Source organism: Bos indicus x Bos taurus, chromosome 1 (assembly GCF_003369695.1).
Source record: "Bos indicus x Bos taurus breed Angus x Brahman F1 hybrid chromosome 1, Bos_hybrid_MaternalHap_v2.0, whole genome shotgun sequence".
Classification (NCBI taxonomy): Eukaryota; Metazoa; Chordata; class Mammalia; order Artiodactyla; family Bovidae; genus Bos; species Bos indicus x Bos taurus.
Window position 1 is genome coordinate 3987991 of NC_040076.1, and position 25886 is coordinate 4013876.

The window sequence follows — 25886 nt, forward strand, 5'->3', positions numbered from 1 at the left end:
GTGACCCCTGTCTGTGTATCCACCTGGCCTCCTCTCTGGTTCTCTTTTTAAGTCAGAAGTGGTAGTGGGTGTGAGGCACCAAGAGTACTTTGAATGTGGTAAATACAGGATGTGGGGAATTCGTCTGCAAAATGTCAGCCTTGAGTAGACATTTTGGAAACGTCTGCATTTACAAATGTAAGATGGACGGCCTTCCGAAATGCCTTGTAGTTCCATTTGAATTTTTTTAAATTAAAATAAGTTAAATTTATTTAAATTTTAAATTTAAATTTTAAATTTAAATTTAAATTTTAAAATATTTATTTTTATTTGGCAGTGCCAAGTCTTAGTTGTGGCCTGTGGGACCTAGTTCCCTGACCAGGGACTGAATCTTGGCCTGTTGCATTGGGACCCTGGAGTCTTCGCCACTGGAGCACCAGGGAAGCCCTTCAGTTTCAGCTGTTAAACCTGGTATGACACAGTCCAGGAGTTCAGTCCTGAGTGGTATGGTTGTGTGGGGTTTTCCATATTAGGAAGGCATTTTGATTTTAGAAATTGTTGAGCATGGATTTTGACTTTAGAAATGGTTTCTAGTGTTTCATGGCTTGAAACACGTTTGGGCTCTTGGGCGTCATCTTTCCTCATGTTTCCCCTTCAACCTGCTGTGACTGGTGGGCCTTCGAGCCCTGAGGGCCCATGAGCCTGCGTGCAGTCTGTTTGGGGGTGGTGAGCTCCCCTTTTCTAAAGAGATGGATCTCTGACTTGAGATGACCCCCTTTCTCTAGTTTTTGTGTAGCAGTCAGCGTGTAGATTTTGACATGGTTGAGTGAATGAATGCTCGTCTACTCTCTTTCTGTATCTGTGGTCCAGCGACTGTCATGAGTCCTTTTTCTCTTCCGTTTTTTTGGCCACGCCACTCAGTATGTGGGATCTTGGTTCCCCAGTCAGGAATCAAACTCGTGTTCCCTACGTTGGAAGCTTGGAGTCTTAACCACCAGACTGCCAGGGAAGTCCCAAGGGACTTTTATGAGTCTTTGTCTTGAGATTTGTCACAGTCTCGGTTGAATGCTTGGTTGGATGTTCAAAATGCCTTTTGCAGTCAACAGTTCTTTCAGCACCTGCTCTGTGTCTTAGTGACAGGCTCGTGGGATCCAGGCATGGATGGGTGTGGTGGGTATGGTAGATGCCCCAACAGAACTCAGGGGCTGGTGGCACCAGTGGTGGTAATGGGCTAAGTGTAATGGAATTGATGGCAAAATCCCACAGAGAAGCGTTATTAATAGGAACAAGAGAAAAGATTCAAAACCTATATGATGTTTCAGAGTTTATGATCCATTTGAAGTGCATGGAAAAAACCATAGTGTTGGAATTGGATTCATGTGTTTATAAAACTAAAACCAGCCTTCTTTGACAAATTTAGCTTCTCAGAAATATTCTTAGAAAGGACGACTTTCTTAGAGAGTGTGAAGCCTATTTTGTCTTCAGCTCATGAAGGTTATACTTTACATTTCTCTGCTCGTAAGATGCTATTAAAACCATACAAGCATCCACACAAAATCTCTGCACATGGATGTCTGTGGCAGCTTTATTCACAATTACCAAAACTTGGAAGCCACCAAGATGTCCTTCAGTAGGTGAATGGGTAAATAAACCATGGGATATCTAGACAATGGGATATTATTCAGGGCTAAAAACTATCTTTCAAGCCATGAAGGACGTGGAGGAAACTTAAATGCATGTTACCAAGTGAAAGAAGCTAATCTCAAAAAGTTCCATACTGGATGAGTCCAACTGCATAACATTGCTGAAAAAAGCAAAACTGTGGAGACAGTAAAAGGACTGTTAGTTGCTAGGAGCTTGGGGAAGGGAGGCATTGACGGATCGGTAAAGCATAGAATTTTAAGGGCAGTGAAACTGTTCGGTATGACCATTTTAATGGTAATTACATGACACTGTACATTTCACGTGGCTCAGTGGTAAAGAATCTGCCTGCCAAGCAGGAGACATGGGTTCCATCCCTGGTTTTGGAAGATCGCCCGGAGAAGGAAGTGGCAATCCACTCCAGTATCCTTGCCTGGGAAATCCCATGGAAAGAGGAGCCTGGTGGGCTACAGTCCAGAGGGTCACAAAAGAGTCAGATACGACTTAGCAACTAAATAACAACTGCATGGGTGACTTTGTTTTGTTTTAACTTGGCTGTGTCACATGCCATGAGAGGTCTTAGTTCCTGGACCAGGGATTGAACCTATGTCCCCTGCAGTGGATGTGCAGAATCCTAGCCACTGGGCAGCCAGGGAATTCCGTGCACGGATGACTTTGGAACAAAGATGTTGAGGGGGTGAGGGTGAGATCTTTTGTTAACAGGTGGGGAGTGATCCAATTCGAGGGCCCAGGCCCCTGGGGTCTGGCTGGAGAGAGCAAGCAGGGAGACCCCAGGGGGTGAGTTTGATCAGGGGAGGAGCTGGTAGGACTTACTGAGATGGGAGGCCTTTGAAAGAGAGTGTGTGGGAGACATGATCTGATTGAGGTTTTTTAATTTAAAAATATGTGTTGTTTGGCTGCACCAGATCTTTGTTGTGGCAAGCAGACTCTTGGTTGTGGCATGTGGGATCTAGTACGTGGATGAGGGATCAAACCCAGGCTTCCTGCACTGGACGTTGGGAGTCTTAACCACTGGATCAGCAGTGGTTGTCCCTGGTGGAGGTTTTAAAAGGCTCCTTCTGCATGCAGTGCTGAGGGTGAGTCAGGCGCCTTCTTTTCACCCTTGTGGCCAATAATCCTGATGTCTGAACAGTGATTAGACTTTGTAACGGCTCACACAGTCCCTGATCCCACCGGTGCTGTTGGGTCTCTATTAATACATTTTTTTCCTGCTTCTCTAGGTGCAGATATCTTTCTTTATAGTCAATGAGAAAAAGGATTTTCATCGTGCCAGGATAGTTAGCTGATGAATTCCATGATGAGTTCGAGAGTGCCCGAGAAATGTTCGAGGATCATTTAGGGTTCTCTGCAGTCTGATGTTTCATTTACCTCCAAAACAGAAAACTCCTCCCTACTTTAGCTCTTGTTTTGCTCTGAGAGCCCCTTTCTTGCCTGTAATCAGGTTCGACTCGCCTTTCCAGTTCACACACCCCTTTTTGGTTCGGTCTGATCATGTTTTGGGTCTTGAAAAGGTCAACCACTTGTCATGTGTATTACCTTCCTCTTCATGGCCCAAAACATATTGGAGAATCTCTTTCAAAAATCCCACCCTAAATTTTTTGTTATTGGACCCTTGTTAGTCCATTTCAAGTGGCATGTGGTGAACTTGTCCACAGTTAGTTTACTCGTGTACTTTGAACAGAATGGTAATAACTTTCACCTCTGGTCCCTTTAAAACCGCAGGTGCACATTAGTAAACCTCCCATCACTGGAAGGTAGGGAAGGGGCGGAGGGCGTGGTTTGAGTCACCCTTGCAGAGAATTTGAGGGACAGCCTCTGGGCCCAACACAATCATGGGCATTTTGCATTTCATGAATGCCTTTCCTCTAGCATCTTAAATCCTTGACGAGTATTACCTGGTGGGCAGTGTATTGTCATGCACTTCTCCAGGGAGGGGGCTGTGGGGAACTTGCCCTAGCTTTTCAGTACTGCCATTTCAGAGGACTTTTATCCTAGTTCATGTGTCCTTATGGCTTACTAGGGATTGTCTGGAATCTCATCCTGTGGACTGAAGCATAGTAGAGGTGACTGATAAGGTTGTCTGCTTTTCTTTGCATCTTTTTGGTTTGGTATTCTAATAGATAGGGAGTTTCGTTATCAATGGCTTCCCTGATAGCTTTGGGAAAAGATGGTGGTAAAGGTAGTGCTTTCCCTGATAGCTCAGTTGGTAAAAAATCCGCCTGCAATGCAGGAGACCCCGGTTCCATTCCTGGGTTGGGAAGATCCCCTGGAGAAGGGATGGGCTACCCACTCCAGTATTCTTGGTCTTCCCTTGTGGCTTAGCTGGTAAAGAATCTGCCTGCAATGCGGAAGACCTGGGTTCGATCCCTGGCTTGGGAAGATCCCCTGGAGAAAGGAAAGGCCACCCATTCCGGTATTCTGGCCTGGAGAATTCCATGGAATGTATAGTCTATGGGGTTGCAAAGAGTCAGACATGACTGAGTGACTTTCTCTTCACTTCACTTCCTTTTTCAATGTCAGCTGCCTTCCAAGTGGGTAATGGGTAATTCTCATTTAGGAGCCTGGGGCATTCCCCCTCACCTTTACCTTCTTCCTCCGGAAAGTTTCCCAAGTGAGTTAGGTTAACAGAAGGGCAGTAGAGAGCCATGTCTTTCTCCTTTCAGTTCATTCCTGATAAATGAGGACATTGGTTTAAAAGATGGAACAGAACAACAACAACATCAAAACCAAATGGGAGACTGTTACAGTCATGTCATCCATGGGTGGGGAATTTAGCTGCTAAGCTGCGGGAGGGAAGCAAATATCTGGCTCTTGCCAAGATCAGGGTGTTCATAGGCACAGCCAGAGAAGGGGTCATTCCATGAGGGGACGCTGCATGGCAGGTGGAAAGGGCTAGCCTTGACAGCACACGAGAGTGCTGTGAGATGCACAGGCGGACGGCAGAGAGATGGGAGTTATTTATTTTTATCTTTATTTTTTTGATTAAAAAAAAATCGAAGTGTAATTGCTTGACAATGTTGTATTAATTTCTGCTGTCATATATGTGTCTGTGTGTGTGTGTGTGTGTGTGTGTGTGTTCTTTTAAAAAAAATCATCTTTTCCATGATGGTTTTCACAGAATGCTGGAGACAGCTCTCCGTGCTGTACAGTAGGACCTTGTTGCTTATCCACTCTCTATATAAAAGCTCACGTCTGCAGACTTCAGCCTCCCTCCCCAGCCTCCTCCCCTTCGCAACCACCAGTCTGTTCTCTGCGTCTGTGGTTCTGTGTCTGTTTCGCAGGTCGATTCATTTGTGTCGTAGTTTAGATTCCATGTGTAAGTGATAATTGATTTGTCTTCCTGAATCATTTGACTCAGTATGATAATCTCCAGTGGCATCCACGTCGCTGCACATGGCAGTATTCTGTTCTTGCTATGGCTGAGTGGTATTCCATTGTGTGCTTGGATACATCTTTTTTAATCCATTCATCTGTCTATGGACTTTTAGATTGTTTCCATATCTTGGCTTTTATAAATAGTGCTGCTGTGAGCGCAGGGGTACATGTGTCTTTTTGGGTTAGAGTTTCGTCTGGATATATTGGTCCTTTTTATTTTAAAAAGAGTCTTTAGCTCTATTTTTAAAGATTCCCAAATGCCAACATGCTGCTGCTGCTGCTAAGTCGCTTCAGTTGTGTCTGACTCTGTGCGACCCCATGGACTGTAGCCCACCAGTCTCCTCCGTCCTTGGGATTCTGCAGGCAAGAATACTGGAGTGAGTTGCCATTTCCTTCTCTAAAATACCAATATAAAGTATATGTTATTGATTTTATAATGTAATGTTGCCTTATGTGGCTTCCTTGATGGCTCAGATGGTAAAGAATCTGCCTACAATACAGGAGACCTGGGTTCAATCCCTGGGTCAGGGACGATCCCCTGGAGAAGGGAATGGCTACCCACTCCAGTATTCTTGATCTATTTAGAATTGCGTGTGGAGATAAACAATATAATGGAAAAATATTGAGAAGTGTGGGTTCTTTGAATGTCCCCTCCATGGATACCTCCAACCCGCTGATTGCTGGTTTCTTTCCATTTTTATGATCAAAAAGTTAGAAAGATCCATATTTTCATAGGTAAGACATAAACGTTTATATAATTGTAGATGAAGGTCCTTTGGAGTAAATTCCAAAAGCTCGCCCTCTAAAAGAACATGTGTCTCCATGGTTGTCTTTGAATCCTTTTGAACTATCAAAAATGCTTGTGTTCTTTCCTTTAATTGTTGTAGTGTTGGTGTAGTCTTTGTTTACTTTGGTGGAACAGTAATGGAAAGATCATCCATTCTTAATACGGGGTTTTGGGATTTCTGTGTGCTGTGGGAGAAGGCAATGGCACCCCACTCCAGTACTCTTGCCTGGAAAATCCCATGGACGGAGGAGCCTGGTAGGCTGCAGTCCATGGGGTCGCTAAGAGTCGGATACGACTGAGCGACTTCACTTTCACTTTTCACTTTCATGCATTGGAAAAGGAAATGGCAACCCACTCCAGTGTTCTTGCCTGGAGAATCCCAGGGACGGGGGAGCCTGGTGGGCTGCCGGCTATGGGGTCGCACAGAGTTGGACACGACTGAAGTGACTTAGCAGCAGCAGTAGCAGCAGTGGGAGCTCTAGTTGGTGGCGACATTACTGGAATATTTTTTAAATGCATACGTAACTTCAGCGGAGAAATGGCTTATAAATCCACTTGATTGTATAGAAGCCAAAATAAGTAAAAATCTTCGCCTTCAGTCTAAACGTTACACTTTCAAGTTGGATAGTTTAATCTCTTTGCTCATGGCCATGTCAAGGGCCTTGTAGGTGAAATCCTAGAATTCTGAGGTAGGTGTCTGAAAGAGAGAGAAAAGAAGGATACACTGGGAATAAAAATCATAGCTTTACCATTTACTAGCTTGTGACCTTGGATAAGTCACTTGAAATGTCTGTGCTTTGGATTGCTTCATTTAATTGGGGGTAAGTACTTTCCTTCTAGAACTGTTAAGAGGAGTAATAGGCTTCCCTCATAGCTCAGTTGGTAATGAATCTGCCTGCAGTGTAGGAAACTTGGGTTAGATTCCTGGGTATGGAAGATTCCCCTGGAGAAGGAAATGGCAGCCCACTCCAGTATTCTTGCCTGGACAATCACTTGGTCAAAGGAGCTTAGCAGGCTACAGTCCATGGGATCACAAGAGTTGGACGTGACTTAGCAACTAAACCACCATATTTCTCCAGTGTCTGAGTTATGGTTGTGCTCAGACGCTCAGTCATGTCCAACTCTTTGCACCCTATGGACTATGGAGTCCACTAGGCTCCTCTGTCCATGGGATTTCCCAGGCAGGAATACTGGAGTGGGTTGCTATTTTCTCCTCCAGGGAATCTTCCCAGCAATCAAACCCACATCTCCTATGTCTCCTGCATTGGCAGGTGGATTCTTTACCATTAGCACCCCCTGGGAAACCTCTGAGTTTTGGTTGTGCTTTAGTTGCTCAGTCGTGTCCGAGTCTTCTGTGACCCCACGGACTGTAGCCCGCCACGCTTCTTTGTCCATGGAATTCTTCAGGCAAGAATACATCCCTCCTTCAGGGGATCTCCCTGACCCAGGGGTCAAACCCATGGTCTCCCACACTGCAGGTAGATTCTTTACCGTCTGAGTTATGGTTGTTGATGGTGGTTTAGTCTCTAAGTTGTGTCTGACTCTTGCAACCCCATGGACTGTAGCCTGCCAGGCTCCTCTGTCCATGGGATTCTCTAGGCAAGAATACTGGAATGGGTTGCCATTTCCTTCTCCAGGGGAACTTCCCAATCTAGGGATCGAACCTGGGTCTCCTGCATTGCAGGCAGATTCTTTACCAGCTGAGCTACAAGGGAAGCCCAGAGTTATGATTGGTCTCTCCAAATTATCAACTTTATTGTTGTCATCATTTCTCTGCTTTTAGGCTGAAACTAAATGAGTAATGTTGGGGTTTTAAAAAGATTTCTGTTTTTCTCTCCTACTAAACCTGTGCTGGATTTCACCATTTCTAAGCCAGTTCCCTCCGTTTCCTGCCTGTGGAGCTTCATTAACTGCAGTAGGTGGATATCGTGAGGGGTGAAGTCTCTATAGGGCCCCTGTTTTCTGCCTCCTCTTGTGATGTTCTCTATGATTAGTCTCGTGTTTCTTTCTTTTCGCTGTGAGGGTCAGAAGCGCACCTAGTGACCTAATGTGAACTTTACTGGGGAAAATCCCATGGATGGAGGAGCCTGGTGGGCTGCAGTCCATGGGGGTCACAAAGAGTCAGACACGACTTCACTTTCACTTTCACTTTTCACTTTCATGCATTGGAGAAAGAAATGGCAACCCACTCCAGTGTTCTTGCCTGGAGAATCCCAGGGACGGGGGAGCCTGGTGGGCTGCTGTCTCTGGGGTCGCACAGAGTTGGACACGACTGAAGTGACTTAGCAGCAGCAGCAAGTTTCCTGAAGAGAAATTTGACTAACTGCTTCCTGGCCGAGGGGATCATTTGAGGGGACAGATGAGTCACTCTTTGCTCTTATTATCAGTGATGCTCACCACCCTCATGGAAATAGGAGTAGCGGCATATGTGTTATATGTAAGTAACCTAAAAATTCCATTTGGTTTGGGATGTGGTATTGAACACCGATAAGTTCAGCCAATGGTTTAATAGTAGAACTGAGTAGGGCATGGATATTGTAGGTCGAGATTCATCGGACATAGCTCCTGTTTCAGTGTGGCAGAGGAGACAGGAAAGTCATTGCATGTGGACAATGAGAAAGGCAGTGACAGCCCTAGGAATACATCTAGGAGAGGGCAGAGTGTCGAGGCAAAAGAGTGTGGGTTCAGGAACCATACTGTATGGGTGCGGAACCAACTTTATCACAGATGGTGGGAGTGACTATGGGCAAATTATTGTGATCTTGGGGCTTCAGTTTCTTCCCCTGTAAGATGGAGGATCTTCCCTGGATCAGGAAGATCCCCTGAGGGAGGGATGTATTCTTGCCTGGAGAATTCCATGGACAAAGGAGCGTGGTGGGCTACAATCTGAGCAACTAAGCACAACCAAAACTCAGTACCCACCAACTCCAGTTATTGCAAGTACTGAATCAGTTGACATGTGTCAGGATTCAGAGGAGGGTCCAGCCCTGGTACAATTCCTGCAAATGTGAGCTAGGACCTTCTTCCATATCATGATGTATTAATTGCTCAGTCGTGTCTGACTCGTTGTGACCCCATGGACTGTAGCCTGCCAGGCTCCTCTGTCTCCAGGCAAGAATACTGGAGTGGTAGCCATTCCCTTCTCCAGGGGATCTTCCCGACCCATAGATTGAACCCAGGTCTCCTCCACCGTAGGCAAATTCTTTACTGACGGAGCCACCAGGGAAGTCCATATCGTGATAAGGTAGATGGAATACGCAGAGTGTGAGTGATGGCCTCTGGTGGTGGAGGGGAGGAAGGGGCAAGGAAGACTTGAGAGAAGTTGAACTCTGAGCCAGGCTTTTATTCTCTTTTCCTTGCACATTTATTACAGAAAAATAGTAATATATAGACAGTCAAAAAGAGAACAATCAAAACCTACCCCTTGACCTGCTTTCAGAGGTACCCACGATTAGCATGTAGCTTATTTCCTTTGAGACTTCTTTTTTCCTCTTCTGCTGAGTGGATTTTTTGAAGGATGTCAGGGAGGGTTAATGTTTTCCTACACTTAATTCCATCAATTTGGTTACATCAGTGTGTTATATAAGGAGCAATTTTTACTTGCTTTTAAGATTCTGTCATGAAATATTTAAAAGACACAGAACAGCACAGAGAATAACATGGAGAGGGCAGTGTCTGGATTGGGCTCGAGTCACGTGGAGAAGACTGCAGTCTTAGGAGGGGGGCGGGGTGCAGGCCTGCTGCACTTACGGAGTGTTCCCGAGGTCTGTCCCTGCATCGGGCCCTTCAGGCAGATAGTTTCCTGGGTGTTCGTCGCTAAGTCGTGTCCGACTCTTTTGGGACCCCGTGGACTGTAGCCCTCCAGGATCCTCTGTCCATGGGATTCTCCAGGCAAGTATACTGGAGTGGGTTGCCATTCCTTCTCCAGGGGATCTTCCTGACCCAGGGATGGAACCCGTGTCTCTTGCATCTCCTGCACTGGCAAATGGATTCTTCACCACTAGCGCCACCTCTTCCTGTATCCCTACAGTAACCATCTGAGGTTAATTCCCGCCACTGCCTCGCCTTTGATTGTTTAACTAAGGAGGCTCTGAGAGGCTGAAGGATTCGCACACCATAACACATGGATCAGGGTAGAGCTGTAAGTGTTACAAGCTTGATACCACCTAATCTGAATGCTGTTTCCTCTTCCCAAGTGCCTCAGGACCCCCTGGCTCCACCATCCTCATCTAAAACCACCCTTCTTTTATGTCTTGACTTTTTCTTTTTTTTCCAAATTATTTTGGACACATGAGATGAACAAAATTGAGCTGATTTTTTGTGTGTGTGGTAAAATATATATAACAAAATAGTTACTATTTTAAAGTGAACAATTCAGCCAAGTTGAGTATATTTATGATGTTATATAACATTTAACTGAAAGTTGCTCAGTTGTGTCCGACTCTTTGGGACCCTATGAACTATACGGTCCATGGAATTCTCCAGGCCAGAATACTGGAGTGGGTAACTTTTCCCTTCTCCAAGCCAGGAATCAAACCCAGGTCTCCCACATTAAAGGTGGATTCTTTACCAGCTGAGCCACAAGGGAAGCCCAAGAATACTGGAGTGGTAGCCTATCCCTTCTCCAGAGGATCTTCCCAACCCAGGATTCAAACCGGGGTCTCCCACCTTGCAGGTGGATTCTTTACCAACTGAGCTATCAGGGAAAGCACCACCTTCACTATCATCTTTTCCCAAAGCTTTTGCATCATCCCAATCAGAACCTTTGTACCTATTAAGCAATAATACCCCACCCCCAACTTCTATTTTACATTCTGTCTCTATAAATTTGCTTATTCCAGATAGTCCTTCATGTAAGTGAAATATTTGTCCTTTTGTGACTGGTATATTTTACTTGGCATAATGTTTCCAAGGTTCATTCCTTTTGTAGCATGCATCAGAAATTCTTCTTCTTTTTTTTTTTTTTTACTGAATAATATTTCAGTATATATACATTCTACATACTACATTTTGTTTATCTATTAATCTGGAAGTGGACGTTTATATTTCCACCTTTTGACTGTTGTGAATAGTCTTGCTTTGAGCGTTGAATCATAATACAACTCAATGACAACAATGAAAAACCAGATGATAAAAAAAGACAAAGAGACATTTCCCCGAAGAAGACTTACATGTGACCAATAAGCTCGTGAAAAGATACTCAGCATCATTAGTCATTTGGGAAATGTATATCAAAACCACAGTGAGATCACTGCCCACCCACTAGAGTAGCTATAATTGGAGAGAGAAAAAAGAAAATAGGATGAGTATATGGAGAAATCGGAACCATGTGGAAAAATTGGAACCTTGTGCACTGCTCTTGAGAATACAAAATGGTGCACCTGCTGTGGAAAACTGTTTGATGCTTCCTCAAATTGTTAAGCATAAAATTATCATATGATTCAGCAATTCCACTCCTAGGTATGTGTCCCAAGAATTTGAAAATAGGGACTCATACAAACACATACTCCTATACCAACTGAGCTTTCTTTGCATATTCGTTGTTACTATTGTGTATCAGTTGTTACTATTGTGTATCAATAAATGCTACGGACGATTTACTTATGTTGCCATCTGGAGATTTAGCATGTAAAAGAGCAGAAATTAGAACTCCAGAAAAAATCCCACCCACATAATGCAAGCCATGTTAGTTGAAACTGAAGCCCTAGAGACACAGAAAGTTTGGTTCAGCCACGGAGGCCATCTTGTAATGTCAGGATACAAACGAAACATTTTGAAGGAGAATCCATGCTGAGTCGGGAGAAGGCAATGGCACCCCACTCCAGTACTCTTGCCCGGAAAATCCCACGGATGGAGGAGCCTGGTAGTCTGCAGTCCATGGGGTCACTAAGAGTCGGACATGACTGAGTGACTTCACTTTCACTTTCCACTTTCATGCACTGGAGAAGGAAATGGCAACCCTCTCCAGTGTCCTTGCCTGGAGAATCCCATGGACGGAGAAGCCTGGTGGGCTGCAGTCCATGGGGTCGCACAGAGTCGGACATGACTGAAGCAACTTAGCAGCAGCAGCAGCCATGCTGAGTCAGATTTCTTCTGTCTAAAAACATTGTCAAGATAATGATAAAATAATGTCAAGAAGATTCATCTACAGAACATTTTTCTTCCAGCCGCAGAGCCCCAAAGATTTATTTCCCAAGTATTAAATTTTTTTGAATGTTCCATTACGAAATTGATAGGTCTTGTTAATCACAGTTGAGAATAGAAAATCTGCTTAGAACATTTGAGTTCGTGGATATTTATTCCATATTCCCAGGGTTGAGTCTCTTGACCACCTATTAACCATTGATAATTCATCCTGAACTTAAAGCCTTAGTAGGTGCATCAGAATACTCACACTTGAATACTTGTTCTGGAAATTCACTTTGAATTATAGAATGAAATACACTCTACAGAGACCTAAGACCTGTTACCAGCTCAAGTTCTGGTTTAACTCCACTGTACAGCCTTGTCATTCATTCTGTGACTGGGCATTAACCTAAAGAAACAGACCTTCTCTCTGAAATCCTCTCTTAAACTGGGTTAGTGGTTATAGGTTTTGGTTTCGCTGCTGGTAGGGAACTGCTTGAGAACAGGTATATGTGGTACAGTTGTCTGATCAAGTGGGCACAACTCGCCCACCTATGCAGACCCAGCCCTGGACACCAGTAGGCATCCTCTCTACTAAAATTACCCGCCACATGATCCAGAGCGGGTCGGATCTTGGGTTCTCCGTGGGCCTGGAAGATCCCAAGAGAGAGGGAAGAGACAGACTTGAGTTAGGCCTGCAGGGCTCATTCCCCCAAACCCAGTGAGTGACTCTGCCCCTGCTAGAGCAGTCCAAGTGGTCAGCAAAGCCAGGGGGTTTTCTGTGGCTTACTGTACACAGATCCTCTCCAGGGACGTGGCCCACATGCTCCATCAAGCTGAATGCTATTGTTGGTCCAAAACACATTTCTTTGATCACCTTTGATCTGATAAAAGTGAGCCACTCAGAGTCTTGATTTATTTTCAGCAAGATGGTGAATTCTGCCCCCTACCATACGGTGAATAGAAGGCCATGTTTGTGTTTATTTAATAGGCATTTAAATATTTACTGCCCATAAAATACTCCCCTTTGTGAAATGTGGACACCCCGTTTCATCTGAGAGCGGCTACACTTCACAGTTGTCTAAATCAGTGCAAACCTTTTCTAAAAGTATTTTGGCTTTTAAAGTAGGAATGAGCAATGATAAAGCCAGTGATTTTGAAAGTAACGAGCTTAGCATTCTGTCGGTTGTCTGTTGGACAGGAAATGTAGGTAAGTGCGTATGTTTGTGCATGCAAGCGAGCGTGCTCAGTCGTTTCTGACTCTTTGTGACCCTGCACCAGACTCCTCTGTCCATGTGCTTCTCCAGGCAATAATACTGGTGTGGGTTGCTATTTCTTACTCCAGGGGATCTTTCTGACCCAGGGATCGATGCTGGGTCTCCTGCAGTATGTAGCTGAAAGTTTTTAATTTTGTAGATTTTTAGAATCTTAGTGTCTTAGCTGGAGAAGGCAATGGCACCCCACTCCAGTAATCTTGCCTGGAAAATCCCATGGATGGAGGAGCCTGGTAGGCTGTAGTCCATGGGGTCACGAAGAGTCAGACATGACTGAGCGACTTCACTTTCACTTTTCACTTTCATGCATTGGAGAAGGAGATGGCAACCCACTCCAGTGTTCTTGCCTGGAGAATCCCAGGGACGGGGGAGCCTGGTCGGCTGCCGTCCATGGGGTCACACGGAGTCGGACACGACTGAAGCTACTTAGCAGCAGCAGCAGTGTCTCAGCACTAGGATACCACCAGGGGGGATCAGAGCCCCTCTAGTTTCACCCCCTCTCCTAAATTAAAACCCAGAATCTTAATATGGTTAATCTTCCTTGGTAGGCACTCAGTTTGTGGAATAAATGAATGAAATACATAATCTGCTGTGTGGCTACTGTGTGTTGTGACGTCATTTCGTGGCCGTCTTGGTGGGGATGATCTGCTCTGCTGGTACGTACATTTTATTTCTTAATGGGAGAAACTGTATGTGATTTTGCTGCCAAGTTTAGTGACCTTCACAGAATAAATGTATTCATATACAAACTTCTGTGGATCCCAATCATTTGAAAAGCTGGTAAAAAAGCCATTGTTATTCAGTCGCTCAGTCGTGTCTGACTTTTTGCGACCCCAGGGACTGCAGCACGCCAGGCTTCCCTGTCCTTCACCAGGCTCACCATGAGTTTGCTCAAACTCATGTCCATTGAGTCAGCGATACCATCCAACCATCTCATCCTCTGTCATCCCCTTCTCCTCCCGCCTTCAATCTTTCCTAGTGTCAGGGTCTTTTCCAGTGAGCCAGTTCTTTGCATCAGGTGGCCAAAGTATTGGAGCTTCAGCTTTAGCATCACACCTTCCAATGAATATTCAGGACTGATTTCCTTTAGGATTGACTGGTTGGATCTCCTTGCAGTTCAAGGGGCTCTCAAATCTTCTCCAGCACCACAGTTCAAAAGCATCAGTTCTTTGGCGCTCAGCTTTTTTTATGGTCCAACTCTTACGTCCATGCATAACTACTGGAAAAAGCCATAGAACTGCTTTTTACACAAATGCAGATGTGCTTATGCACGCAATTTTGTCTCTAATTCCAGAAGGTTCAAAGACCTTTGAAAGTTCTCCAGGGACCCTATGCTGAGCACCTTTGTATTGGGTCAATTCCCAGGGCCTATGTGAAATTGCTAAAGTGAGCAAGACTGTATGACCCTTGCCCTTTACAAGCATAAATGTTTAAAAAATATACAAATAACTTCATGTGGAAACTTATAATTTCCATCTGGGCAGTGATTTTTAACTGAGGGTTGAGACCCTTTTGGGATTTATGAAATAATGTTAGTATTTTGGGGCCAGCATTATCAAACCAATGGAATGGAAAAGAAACCAGGCTATATGTCCGTATACTGAGTTGAAATGAGAAATATGGGTCCCCGTTTGAGAAAACTGATGTCTGCTCTGCTTGTTTTACTTTATATTTAGGGCAGTGGGAGCAATTTAAAGAAATGCATGCTTTCTTTTCGTGGTCTGTTTTGACTGTATTGGCCCTTTTTCTTCCTTATTAAAAAACGGTCCAAGAGTCCACTGGTTCCACTAACATTTTATGTCTTAACAGCCTATCCCAAGTCATCACTTACTCACAGTTGTGAAAATAAACTTAAATCTGGCTCTTGAAGGCTCTCATGATTTTTCTTTATATTTAATTTTCCTCCTTTCCAGATAAGTAAAAATCAGTGTGATCCCCACCAGGCCACCACGTCTCCACTTTTATTTTTTATTTTTTTTTACGTCTCCACTTTTAGACAACATTCCTTAAACTTGGTTTTCTCATCTGTGAAATGATCCTGATAATGATAATTTCCTTCTTCTAGGATTGTTGGGAAGATTATGAGTTTACATAGATAGGATGCATAGCTTAAATTGTTCAGTTCATTTCAGTTCAGTTGCTCAGTCGTGTCTGACTCTTTGTGATGCCATGAACTGCAGCACACCAGGCCTCCCTGTCCATCACCAACTCCCAGAGTTTACCCAACCTCATGTTCATCGAGTCGGTGATGCCATCCAACCATCTCATCCTCTGTCGTCCCCTTCTGCTCCTGCCCTCAATCTTTCCCAGCATCAGGGTCTTTTCAAATGGGGCAGCTGTTCTCATCAAGTTGGCCAAAGTATTGGAGTTTCAGCTTCAACATCAGTCCTTCCAATGAACTGGTCTACTTTAGGATGGACTGCTTGGATCTCCTTGCAGTCCAAGGGACTCTCAGGAGTCTTTTTGAATTGTTGGTATACCGTAAAGGAATTGTGTTTTATACTTCCCTTAGAATTTCTTAGAATCAGTCCATTCTGGCTGCGTTTACTAAGCAGAAGAGTGCTCTGGGTGTGGTAATATTCTTGTTTCAGAAGCGTCTGTCTAATCTTTTTCTTTTTAATCTAGTCTATTTAACTCCATTTTTTGGTATTAATTATTTAGCCACCTCTCATCATAAATGACATTAAGAGAACAATCCCTCTTTCTTTATATTTTGAATCAACATTCTGTTCAGTTACAAATGTTGCATATGTTGATTTTTTTGGAACCCAGATGGAGTCTCCACGAAAACTCAGAATACTATTAAAACTCAATTGCCAGATTCTGTTATAAAGTAAATGTGGTTAAAAAAAAATTCACAAGAAGAGTTAAGTGATTTTCCTGGTATTTTTCGCCCTCAGAATTACTTTTGTAGGTACTGTGTTAATCTTAAAGAAGTTTATTGAATTTCCAGAATTATCAGCAATACTCAAAGCAAATAAATGTATTCAAATTCTTAGAAGAGATAATTCATGCATGAAAATCTTGCTTCTCTACCACCCTTAGAGTAGTGTGAGGAGATTTAAATTAAACCTTGTGATGTCTTTTAAAATAATATATAGGACGTACTCTATGCATATAAATACTCTTTTTGGCACCGGGTCGGTGAGTAGCTGCTATAATTTAAAGGTTGTACGTGATGTGGGTTTGTGAGGATTGCTGAGCTGTCTCTTACAGGGCAGCCCTATCGTCATTAAAATGCTTCCTGACTCTGCTTTCTCTTCCATACCCTGCCCTGTTCATTCCTTCCATTTACATAATGTTTTCACATTCTCTTTTCTTCCTTTCACTCTCTCTAGCAATAAAAACTTTCCTGTCAGAAGGAATGCTGTTACCAGTATCTGGCAGCATTCTATAGGAAAAGACATCTCTAGTATCAAATGGACCTACGTTGGCATTGCCACTCAGCTACTTTCAGGAATTTGGGCAACAACGTTGACCTCTCTGAGCTTTGGTTTATTGTTTGTAAAAGGGGCCTCTTATCTGTGGCTTCAGTGAGCACTTTATACTGATAAGCTTACTTCTCTGAAAGGTATGTGTTGCAGAGAAATAATTAAAAAACAGCAACTAATTATAGATTTTTGTTGTTGTTGTTATTATTCAGCTGGGTAGGAAATGTATTTTGTGAACAAGGAGGGTCTTCTTGGAAGCCCTGAAGTTTCATTGTATGTGTGCATGCTCAGTTGTGTTTGACCCTTTGCAGAGCTTGCCAGGCTCTTCTGTCCATGGGATATCCCAGGCAAGAATACTGGAGTGGGTTGCCAGTTCCTCCTCCAGGGGAATCTTCCTACCCAGAGATCGAATCCGTGTCTCTTGTGTCTCCTGCATTGGCAGGCACATTCTTTACCACTGTACCACCTGGAAATTTCTCAGTTTCCCTACTGTTTGCAGGGTCTCTGACATTACATGCTGAGTGGTAGATGCTAGTGATGATAACTTTTATTGATCATTTTTTATGTTCTAAGCCTAATACGTGCTTTTGTGTTTACTACATTGGATCATCATCACTCACTTGGGGATGGGATGAGTAATTTAGCCTCATTCACAGATGGAAACTTGAAATTCCATGATGTTATGAGAATCAGTCTGTAGTCTTCCTGGCCCCTGAACCTAAGTTCTCAATCACTGTTCAGTCCTCTCTTTCTGCATGAAGAGATGGACAGAGATCTTTAGACTGCTGGGTCAAGAGTAGGGTGTCTCTCCTACCTTCCCAGTCAAAGACTGTCCTTCAAATACTGATACATTCCAATACAGTGGAAATGGACCTGTTCTGAAACAGGTGCATAGACCCAGGTGTGTGAGGATGAGTCTTTTAAGTTGGGTCAGAGGTCATGGTTAACCACCTCTGGTGGCTGTTTGGGCCAAAATTGCTATCTCAAGTCCCCAGGGAATCCTGGTGGGCATTTTTGGAATGATTTCATTTCCGTGTTTAAAGCTTCCATCTTTCACTGGGTGGTGTCGTTAGACAATCAGAGAAAAGAATTTCTTACTAATATTGTTGTTTCTCTTGGTGGGGCCCTTCCCCATTTTAAAAAACTGGCAACTCAATTCAGGACCTCCTGTGTCGTGCTGGAGGATATTAATTCCCAAGAATGAGCAATTTTTGATGCTATTCCTCTTACTGTGTCAACAAAGCAGTGTCTGAAAACATTTCCCAACAGTGCAAACATCCAGGTTTTCCTTCTTGGTTCCAGCCTCAGCGTATGGCGGTTCATTATTTACATATGCTGAGAGGCCTGCCAAGCCGATGCAGGTGTTGCTGACTTGTGAAGACACGTTGACTCTTGCTCTAAAGAAAGGTTGGAATGCTGCCCTTTGTCAGAGGGATTGAGCTGTGCCAGTCACCGAGCTACATGTCAGTGTATAAAAATGCAGATTTCACTTTGCTGTGGAAGAAAAACAGTTTGACATACTGCCTTTAGCAGGTTTTTCTTTCAGTGAATATCATTCTCCTTCCATCTCACACCCCACGTTGTTGGGTAGCCCTTGCTTTGAGCTTGTTGGCTGTGCTCACGATATCACTTTCTTTGGCTTTGTCATTTTGGTGTCAACTAAATTGTCTATAAAGAAAGCTGAGCGCCGAAGAACTGATGCTTTTGAACTGTGGTGTTGGAGAAGACTCTTGAGAGTCTCCTGGGCTGCAAGGAGATCCAACCAGTCCATCCTAAAGGAGATCAGTCCTGGGTGTTCATTGGAAGGACTGATGTTGAAGCTGAAGCTCCAATACCTTGGCCACCTGATGCGAAGAGCTCACTCATTGGAGAAGACCCTGATGCTGGGAAAGATTGAGGGCAGGAGGAGAAGGGGACGACAGAGGATGAGATCTTTGGATGGCATCACCAACTCAATGGACATGGGTTTGGTGATGGACAGGGAGGCCTGGCGTGCTGTGGGTCCATGAGGTCGCAAAAAGTCGGACACAACTGAGCGGCTGAACTGAACTGAAATTGTAAGGAGAGAATGCAGTCGCTTGGAGTTGCCATGTGGGAGTGGTTAACTTCTAGTTCTGAATGGTAGCTGATGAGTCTGGGTCTTCAGGAATCCAGTAAGTCTCGATTGTAAGCCTGTGAAATTAATTTAACCTCCATGATAGTAAATTTCCAAGATTTTTGGGTTTGGAGCTGGTGGCTTTGTGACCATCCAGAAGGTTCTCCCCAAAGTTCTTTAACCCAATGCAGTTTTTCATCGAGATAGGCTGACCCCTTTCATGTACAACCCCAAATTTAAGCAGCTGCGTATACTGGGAGGTTTATGATTGCTATGATTGCTTGTTAGTCTCCTATAGGTTCTCTTTCTCTACAAGATCATTCAAGGACCCAGGGCTGCTCAACCTGCTTGTCTTCAGGCTTCTCTGCACTTGGTGTGTAGAGAAGAAAAGGGGGAGGACAGGAGGGTCTCCATGAAAGTGTCAGGGCTAGATTCTGGAAGTGGCCAGCATTGTAGGAATTTGTATTCTATTGGCTGTGTAACACAGGCATCGGGCCCCCATATAGGTGTGACTGGGCTGAAAAGCTACATTTCCTAACTTCCCACATGAGAAAGGAACCCATGTAACGTCTCTGCCACAGTTGCATATTATAAGCTTAATCTTAAGGGTTCTGAAGGTGAGTGTGTCTATTAGGAGGACCTTGACAGGGGATTGACTTGGTAGCTAGGTATTTGTTCTGAATTCTAGGTTCATTTTTACCTTCGGGTTCACGAGTTTCCCACAAATGGCAAAGAAGGGAATTTTTATTTAAAAGAAGTGCTGCACTGGGTAATTTTCCTTTTTGACCTGATGAGGTATTTATAGCCTACCTAAAGATCCGGAATTAATGTCTGGTCATGCATGATGCGTGTCTCCCTGGTGGCTCAGTGGTAAGAAAAAATTCCTCCTGCAGTGCAGGAGATGTGGGTTCGATCCCTGGGTTAGGAAGATCCCCTGGAGAAGGGCGTGGCAACCCACTCCAGTATTCTTTCCTGGGAAATCCCATGGACAGAGGAGCCTGGAGGGCTACAGTCCACGGGGTCCCAAAGAGTTGGACAGGACTGAGCAACTAAACAGCAAAACATGCATGATGCAGTCTAGTAATAATCAGACTTGGGTTTTTTAGATGGTTCCTCCGTGGATCTGTGCTGACGTCAAGATTCCCTGACGTCCATGTTCGTACCTCACTTTGCCCTGAGTTTTCAGGGTTAGAAGGCCACATTGTCGCATTTCCTCCTTTGAGAAGCAGGTCTCTTGAATTTCAGGAGGACTCTGGTTAGACTTTCCTGTTCAGGGGTGTAGAATTCCAGTCATGCAGTTTTTCCTTCTTCTAGGAGATCTTTCCCCTTATAAATCCCAAAGCTTTCATCTTTAATAATAATTTTGGAAGCATTTAAAACATTTCATATTTTTCCCAGAATCTTCAACACAGTATGTTGAACATGGTTGAATCTTTTTAGTCAAAATTTTTTTTTCTCCTAAGCTGGATTTAGTCAGTTAGAAGTTAATTGAGGTTGGAAGGCCCAGAAAGGTGAGGTCGTGGAGCTTAACCTCTCCATTTTTCTCATAGTTGGTTCGTTTCTTCCCAGCACATCTGGTGTGGTTTTCTGTCCCTTGTTCCTCCTCCCCACAAACTCTCTGCCTTTAGTTTACTGTTGGCTGTCAAGCCGGATAACTGAGCATGTTAAATTGAGAATCAATAGATTCTTAATGAGGACTACAACAGAGAGACTCCCACTATTGATAGAGTCAAGTTCAAACTCCTCATCTCGCCATCTATAGCCTTTGGCAGCCGGCTCATCTAGTCCTAGCTGGTTGCACAAATTGCAGCAACCCCACCCTCATCACCCAGCACACTGCACCCTCTTTTTGAGCCACACCGAGTCATAATCTTCGTAAATCATATAATTGTAAAAAATATCAGTGAAAGTTAATTGAGTACTTATGTGCCAGGGTCTTTTGTAGAATAAAGTGTTAAACCCTCCAAGAAACCAAAGCATTTAGAGTATGCTAAATATAGATAAAAATATTAAATATTTAAAATAGTTATTATTACTATATACTATTACATATCACATGGGCTTTCTAAGTGGCACAGTGGTAAAGAATCCGCCTGCCAATTCAGGAGGTGCAAGAGACGTGGCTTAGATTCCTGGATCAGGAAGATCCCCTGGAGTAGGAAATGGCAACCTGCTCCAGTATTCTTGGGAAATTCAGTATTCTGGAAAATTCCATGGGCAGAGGAGCCTGGGGGGTCAGAAAGAATTGGATGTGACTGAGCACACACACTCTGATGCTGGGAGGGATTGGGGGATTGGAGGAGGAGAAGGGGACGACAGAGGATGAGATGGCTGGATGGCATCACTGACTCGATGGACATGAGTTTGGGTAAACTCCAGGAGTTGGTGATGGACAGGGAGGCCTGGTGTGCTGCGATTCATGGGGTTGCAAAGAGTCAGACACGACTGAGCAACTGAACTGAACTGAGCATACACACGTGACATATCACATATTAATATTTTAATAATCATGCTGTGCTTATTCACTGAGTTGTGTCTGACTCTTTGCGACCCCATGGACTGTCGCTGGCTAGGTTCCTCTGTCCATGGGGATTCTCAAGGGAAGAATACTGGAGTAGGTGGCCATTCTCTCCTCTAGGGGATCTTCCCAGCCCCAGGGATCAAACCCAGGTCTCCCACACTGCAGGAGGATTCTTTACCATCTGAACCATAAGGGAAACCCGTGAATACTGGAGTGAGTAGCCTATCCCTTCTCCAGGGGATGTTCCCAACCCAGGAATCGAACTGGGATCTCCTGCATTGCAGGTGGATTCTTTACCATCTGAGCCACCGGGGAAGCACAAGTGTATTTAAGTGTAATTAAGTTAATTATTATTATTAGCTATAACTTTATGGGCATATGGTTACATGAAAGCATTTAACTGTCTCAAGGACAGGCTGGGTAATTGTTCTCCTCCCCCTTTAACAAATGGGGAAGGGAAACGCAAAGGTTATGTGAGCTGGCCAAAGTCACACAGCTTGGGGGTGCCACAGCTACCCACTGTGTAGTGTTGACAAGCGGCCAGACTGTCATGGGTGTAAATCCCCTCTCCAGCCACTCATTCTACTTGGGGTAGTCCCTCATTTCTCTGCTCAAAATGCAGTGGAGACTCAACATCATCCTGTGACATGCCCCTTGTGTCATACTGTCCCTTTCCTGAACAGAGTGAAATCTGTGCTCAGAAATGAGGTCATTACACCTTCCATCTGTCCAGCACCCTCCTTCCCGCACCCCTCTATTGGAGCTCCTTGAGGCTGGGGCCAGGGCTGGGGAGGCCTGTGTTCAATGCTGGTGGAATCCATCAGCGTTAGAGATGATCGTGCCATCTCCCCATTTCCCACATGGCAAAGCCGAGGCCCGGTGTGGTTGCATCACAGAGCTGTCTGAGCGAGGATCTGGGACAAGTACCATTGTTTTCCCGAGTCTCTGGCGATGTGGACTTTGAAAGCAGAACATGTGTGCAGTTATTTCAGTCTGGTTGCTTAGTTCATGGCAGGGTTCTGGCTGGCGGGATGCGTTTCTGAGTGTACCGTGTTCTTAACCGTGTACTCGGAGTGGTGACAGCAGTTGTAGGAGAGGCTTGGCATGAAAAGACCAAGCTGGGCCCGAGTTTACCCAGCCCGCTGACTGAGGATTCACGTATGCTGGTGAGTCCAGAAGGGCACTCGAACACGTGTAGCTCACGGGATTTTGTTTGATTCCCACCCCCGCCCCCCAAGCTGCAACTAGCAAATTTTATCTAGAATACATTCATGAATTCTCATATTGGATATAGGGAGTCACTTGCTAAAGCCTGTCTCCTTGTACACGTTATCCATAACGGTTCTGCACCTGTGTATGTAACTTAGAATAAAGAAACGATCAGGCCACAAATTTAGTTTTTAATTTGAAATTGTCAGAAACTTCTGGAGAAGTTGGCCCTATATTATAAAGAAGGTTGTTTTCTCTAAGTCGTTTGGAAGTAAATTACTATTACCCTCAGGCATGAGAGTTTTTTTTTTTTCCCATAAACAAAGACAGTCTTCTACAAAACCGCTCTACAGGGCTGAAAATCATGATGCCTTACCACCAGCTCCTTCTCACACCCTCTCCCACTGTCTTGTCACTTGTCCCAGCTCCATTTCAAATAACAGATGTTTCCAGCGAGCCGCACGTGTTGCTCTGAGTTGTCACGTGTCTTCAGAGTTCTTCGTTCAGAAACAGCTGCCCATCAAGAGTCACGACCCTGACTCTTTTGAAGAACCCAGGCCATTGTTTTGTTGAGTGTCCCTCAGTGTGGCTTTACTTGGTGCGTTCTTGAGATCGGATCCACATTCCGAGTCATCAGCAGACGCCCTCAATGGTGATGGCGTGAGCCTCCCTCTGTCTTCGCTGAGAACTCTTGATGCGAACCCATCCCATTTCTGATGATGCTCACTCATTTGGTCCCTTGGTTTAGATGGCTTCTGCCAGCCTTCCCTGCTGGGAAGTGATTCTTTTCCCTTTTTCCCTTTTGTAATTAGTAAGCATTTTATAGAGAGGTACTTTGATGTAGATTCCCCATTTCTCATCAATCTTTGAGTTTATTTATATCTATAAGGACTCGGTTTCCTATTTTAGTCAGCGGTTATAATCTGTTAGGCTTTCCTGGTAGCTCAGATGGTAAAGAATCTGCCTACAAGGTGGGAAACCCAGGTTCGATTCCTGGGTTGGGAAAATCCCCTGGAGGAGGGAAAGGCTACCCACTCCAGTACTCTGGCCTGGAGAATCCCATGGACTGAGGGGTCTGGCGGGCTATGGTCCATGGGGTCACAGAGTTGGACACGACTGAGTGACTAACGCTTATACTGATAATCTGTTAGTGGTGGTCTTTATGTTGATATTCAGGTCTTCCCTGGTTGGATCTGTCAGGGTCCCTCCAAGAGGGGCTCCTCTGTGCTCTTCTGTCCCCTTTTTCTCTCTGGCTGGACTCTGAGACATCCCAGATGCTTCTTTCTCTTGTTGTCCCCCGACCTGACCTGCATGGTCTCTAAAACCCCTGTGCCAGGCCACTCCCTTGAGTCGATATCTTTTCTTTTTTTAATTCATATTTTTTTTTAAAAAGTATATTTCCAAAGAGGGTGTGGAGAAAAGGGAACCCTCCTACACTGTTTGTGGGTATGTAAATTGGTGCAGCCACTATGGAAAACAGAATGGAAGTTCCTCAAAAAAACTAAAAATAGAGTTACCATATGATCCAGCAATCCCACTCCTGGGCATTTACCCAAACAAAACTATAATTCAAAAAGCTGCATGCACCCCTGTGTTCATTTACACTATTTACAATAGCCAAGACATGGAAACAAACCCAATGTTCATCGACAGAGACATGGATGAAGAAGATGTGGTACATATGTACAGTGGAATATTCTTCAGTCATTAAAAAGAATGAAATAATGTCATCTGAAGCAACACGGATGGACCTAGAGATTATTGTACTAAGTGAAGTAAGAGAAAAGACAAATATCCGATATCACGTATCTTTCAGGTTAACTTGGGGCCAATATACTATAGACATTTAGATGAACGTTTCAGGGGAGATTGATTTTGTTTCTAAACTGCGAAAAATCCCAGTGGAGCCTGTTTAGTATTTTAGCTGGCGTGGAAGGGGAGCTTCCGCGCCCTCCAGGCACATTCTTACACAAATTATCAAAAGATGCAGGAGCAGTTCAGTCAAGTTAAAAACCCAAGTTTGAAACTGTCATCACTTTTTTTCTACACTGCTGAATGTTGATAGGGTTTCCAAGGTGATAGAAGGACAGCTTCTCAGGGAGGCCTGTGGCAGCTCACAGAGGAACCTGTCACCCATGGTACTGGAGGGGCTTCCCACGTGGCTCAGTGGGTCAAGAATCTGCAATGCAGGAGATGCTGGTTCGATCCTAGGGTCAGGAAGATCTCCTGGAAGAGGGCATGGCAACCCACTCCAGTATCCTTGCCTGGAGAATCCCATGGACACAGAGGAGCCTGGTGGGCTACAGCCCATGGGATTGAAAAGAGTGGAACATGACTGAATGGACTGAGCACACATGCATGCAAGGTTCTGGAAGGAAGGGGAAAGAATGAGGACCTCTTTTGTTTCTAACTGTCTGTGCTCATCTCTCCTTCCTGCGCTCTCCTCCATTTTGCTGTCCTCAACCACGCTGCCCAATCCTGTGCTCAGCTAGAGATCCACTCACTTACGTGTTACCACTTCTCTATATGACTTCCTTGAATTTTCCAGTCTCAGAATCATCAACTAAAATTCTTGGCCCCGAGTTTAATTTTTAAAAATTATTTACAATAGTTTGTTTTAAAGTGAGATTTTAATGAAATGATGATTAGTATGCACATGTTCAGTTGCACCTCCTTAAGTAAAATATTTAAAATTTATACTGTTTATTTTATAAATGTCTTCTCTGCCCCCCCATTTAATGCTCATGCGTGTGCACACACGCACACACATGTGCACGCGTGCACACACACATATACACACACACCTCAGTGTGATGAAAGATACTTACCTGTGGCAGGAGTTGGGTAAATTCACAACATGTCAGGGATATACTTTATATTAATTATTGGACTATTGGATATAATCTTCCAATCTGTTATTAAAATCTGCTAGGACTGGAAAAGTCTTGGTCCTTTTTAATTTTCAGTGACCACACCCACATTAAATTATTTCCGTATTCTCATTCTAGAACATCGTTCTTACCTTTAACCTATGGTAATCGTTTGGCTGAGTTACAACCCAGTTTTCAGGCTGGTAAGGTAAGTTTCTTAAAAATAAATTCTCCTGATGGCTTCCCAGAAACAAAGAACATTTGAAACTTAAGACTGGGATTTAGTCGGTATATCCTGATTCCTTCTGGGCCCTAAGTTTCCAAGATTTCTCTTTTCTTCTCTTTTTGTCTTCTCTGTTTTCCTTCACTCCACAGGCTGCTATTATTTCCATGGTTGCTTTTTACCATTTCTCATACTAATAACTTAGATAAGAGACCTTTACGTTGGCTTAGAGTTTCTTAGGAAATGGAAAAAAGGACATTTTCTTTGCTTTAGAGGAGTATAGAGAGTACACAAACGCATCTGTAGTTTTCACAGTCAAATAGAGGTCAAAACT

General features: G+C 44.1%; 1 protein-coding gene across 5 annotated transcripts in view; it reads left to right on the forward strand.

The window, feature by feature from the left end:
• TIAM1 (T cell lymphoma invasion and metastasis 1) overlaps positions 1-25886 on the forward strand; it is a 465511-nt gene that overhangs the window by 239765 nt on the left and 199860 nt on the right. The window contains exon 2 of one of the 5 annotated variants that reach the window (XM_027538994.1): positions 13752-13859. The exons of the other annotated variants lie outside the window; for them this stretch is intronic. The gene's annotated coding sequence lies outside the window, so the exon portion shown is untranslated. The remainder of the gene's footprint in view (positions 1-13751; positions 13860-25886) is intronic. 5 annotated transcript variants of the gene reach the window in all.